Source organism: Notechis scutatus, chromosome 2 (genome assembly GCF_049901735.1).
Source record: "Notechis scutatus isolate UNSWTSFEM ecotype Mainland chromosome 2, rNotScu1.2, whole genome shotgun sequence".
NCBI lineage: Eukaryota > Metazoa > Chordata > Lepidosauria > Squamata > Elapidae > Notechis > Notechis scutatus.
This window is the reverse complement of record NC_142010.1, coordinates 227376239-227380190: the sequence shown is the minus strand read 5'-3', so window position 1 is coordinate 227380190 and position 3952 is coordinate 227376239.

Below are 3952 nucleotides of genomic sequence, written 5' to 3'. Positions count from 1 at the left end.
AAATTAGCACTTTATATTTTTAGACACAAAATAACAATGTGCCCTCACTGACCAGTTCCAGTCAGTAAATGAGATGATTGATGCTTCTATATATTATCAAATTTAGCCCTCCATAGAGGCTTCAGCAGCAGTCAAGTTGCATCTATGATTAGACGTATCCTGAGAATCAGAGCAACTTACATATGGCTTCTAGTAGTCTTCTGATTAGACTGATCAGACTTACTTAGCATTTTTAATGCAAACTAATATGGGCATTTTAGACATTTTAAAAGGTGAGAGATATTACTATGAAATCAGTAGTTTTATCTTTGTAATAAGGGAAGCTGTAGTGAAAGATAAGTAACAATAGATATCTGTATTCAGCTACAATGCTCGTGCTTCAAGAATAACGGGCATGGTGAGAAAGATCAACAAACAGTGCCTTCCAGATGTTCTGGCTGTAGCTAATTTACAATTAATAGGAACTATGGTCTTGTGGATGACACAAGCTTGTCTTTGCTCAACATAAAGTCACCTAAGAAAGATTTATGTTTGCTTTTTTGTGAGAAACAAAACTAGCTCTCTGTGAATATGGACTAATTTGTCTATCATATTTCTGTCAGGATTTATTTCATATTAATCTTTAGCCTAATCAGCAAATGTGGAAGAAAAAGAGGCTGAGATTTGAAGAGTCAAACAATGGCATTAGGTTTATACATCACAATATTTAATTCATTCAGTCTGTGTTGAACTCTTGTTAAGATTTTTTATTGAAGTTAATTATTATTTTCAATTGTACATCATAAACTCTTTTTCACCATCATATGCTTTCCTATCCTCTTTAACCTCCTTCTCCAAGGTTATTGTAATAGAGAGCACTAGTGTCACTGAAAGAAACTAAAAATATAAAAATATAATCTGCTATTTAAACAGGAATCTCAAATGTTGCAAAGATGTCTTACTTCTAAATTTATGTCTTATGAGTTATCTGAATATATACATGTCTTAGCTACATTGAAATAATATATTTTAAAATTATTCTTTGATGGCTATAATTAATTTTTAGGTGAGTTGAACTGATGAGCACTGTATTGCCATGTTTTGTTCTTTCTGTCATCGCTAATAAATGCAACAAATTTGATTATTCCTGACATCCTGTCAAACTACTATATAGAAAGCTGATTCAAGTGCTTAATCTTTCTTTAGTTATTTTTAAACTGTATTGCTTTTATTTGTTGAAAAAATATGCAGTAAATTATTTTGCTTTTTTATTTCTCATTATTTCTACTACCCATTTCTTGTTTTGGTTTACAAAGTTATCCTTATAACCATTTCCTCCATCTACTCCTGTAACTACCACATACGGACAGGGGATTCAGAGGTTAATTTGAAACTTTTTTTTGATGGCCTTAAAAAGTTTTTTTAAGTAATTGCATACATCATTACAATGAGAATTTTATTTGAGCTACAAAGTATTTATCTACAATTATAGATCAAAATATGGGAAGTATATTTTCAGTTTTGGTGTTGCTTTATTTTAATTAGATGAGTGACATTGTAGATGGTTCTAAAATCATAATCTATAAAGAAATATTATTTTTAGAAAATATTAATTTGGAAAGTAACAATGTAGTTTAAATAAAATTAAGTACAATGTGACCCCATTCCTTAGGGAAAGGCATATCTTGTTTATTCTAAAAAACAATAGAATAAACAGATTAATTTTTTGCTAAATGGTTCAGACATTTTGCATGCTTGCTGAATGGTTAACTGTTGCATACTTGCATTTTAGTATATAGCATAGTAGTAGGAAGAAATATAAACTAATAACATGATTCAAAGACTGTTAGGTATAATGTAATATAGTTTAATTCAGTTAAAGTAGTTTAGGATATAATCTTTAATTTATATCCTAAATTAACACCTAATTTGTTTTTAAATGTTAGATTTACATGTAGTCACAATTGATTCTATCTTGTGTCTACACCAGATACAAGCTATACAACTGTATTTTTTTAAAATCACATTTAAATTCTGATGTATATTTTAGTCCATTCTCTCATGCTATACATATTGTTTTAAATATATAGATTTTACATTGATTGTATGCATTTTAAGCTGATGTTGCAAAATCTGGACAAGTATAAATAGGAATTGGATCTGTGTTCTAATGAAGAAACAATTTGCTATAGATTCATACTAAATAAAATATTCAAGAATTTCATATCCATAACTGAATAGTTGAACTTTTCCTCATATACTAAATTCCAGGTTTATGCTCCAAATACCATTTTATCTCAAAGCAATATATCTAACCAAAGTCTCACGGTTATATGTAGAAGACTTACTATTGAATTGAGTATGTGGCATGGCATAAAATAACTTTCGGTCTTACAATGTAGTAAATTTTAATAGACATATTCAGCAGTGTCCACAAGAGAGCTTAAAAAGATGGTTATAGTTGTGACCGAAGTCCTGTTCCTTTGCACATGCATATGTTATTGGCATATGTACAAAAGAGGTAAGGTCATGAATGCCCTCATAACTTTTTAAACTGACCCCTGTCCTCTGCAGATGCCCCCTGGACATGTTCTCATAAGGACTCCATTTATATTATTCTGAAACATATATTGAACAGGTTCTTTTGAAAGCAAGATGGCTTTTATCTTCATGTATCAGCTGTAATTTGAAGTCTAAGCAACTTATAATATATGTGATGCCACCAAAGCAAAGTTTTGAATGGCATTCTTTTAAAATACAATGTATATAGCATCTTGGTGTGCTAAAATATGCTCCCCATATACTTTATTCTATACTGTTTCCTTTTTTTGCAGGCATAAGAATCAGAGTGTGACTGGAAAGGTTAATATCGGGATAAAGCTGAACAGGAAACTTTCTGATTTGTATTTCAGTTTCTTGTCCATTATAATTTTGTTTAGTCACCATAATTGGTTACTAAGAGGCTGTTGCTTATGATCCTATATCAGCTTTCTTTTGCTTTACAGACCTACAAAAGTCCTAAAGATGAGAATTGATCGGGAAGTTATTATTATTATTATTATTATTTCATCATTATCATAACCACAGCAGTCGCTAAGTGAGGCAGTTACTAAATGATGGTTATTTATTAGTTTCCCATTTTTTTAAAAAAATTAAATTGCCTTGCCTTTAAATGAAATGTCATCATCCCCTGACATCTTGGTATACTGCCTAATGCTTTCTATGGGACTACTTGTGAAAAGAGCCACAATTTTCTACTGGCTTTTTACTAAGGTGGGAATATGTGACTAACTTATAGTAACAAACGCACCTCCTAATTTATTTACAGAGAAAAGAAAAAGGGGTAGTGGTTAGTTTGGAACTGTTTTAAGGATATTGTCCATGATATTTGAATAACTGGTTTCTTCCTGCCTCTGAGATAATCAGTAGAAATTGTGCTGTGTTCCAAAGACCCAGAAAAGAAAAGAATGGGAACTTTCTCAGAAACAACACTATATACTGCTAACACCTCTTACTCAGTATTAGCAACAATGATTGCTGGCTAAGATATAGATAATTACATCAGCAGCATGTTCTGGGCATTATTAGGGGCATCAGATACTTTCTTCTCCTCAATTGTTCCCTTACTCTATTGTATCAGTGTGCGGCACTAGTCTCTACCCCATCCATGATCCCTTCACCTTTACAAAAGAACTTTTTTTTCTAGTTCAAAATTGTCCTGTAGACCAGGGGTCTCCAACCTTGGCAACGTTAAGACTTGTGGACTTCAACTCTGGGAGTTAAAGTCCACAAGTCTTAAAGTTGCCAAGGTTGGAGACCCCGGCTGTAGACTATTTGTAAGTGGGTTGACGTTCCTTAGTTTCATGTTACTGCAGCTTTTCTTTTCTTAAATCAAGCCAATAGGTGTTTGAAAATATTATTAAAAATATGAAAGGTATCATCTTAATCACTTCAATTCTTTATTTGTCTTGAA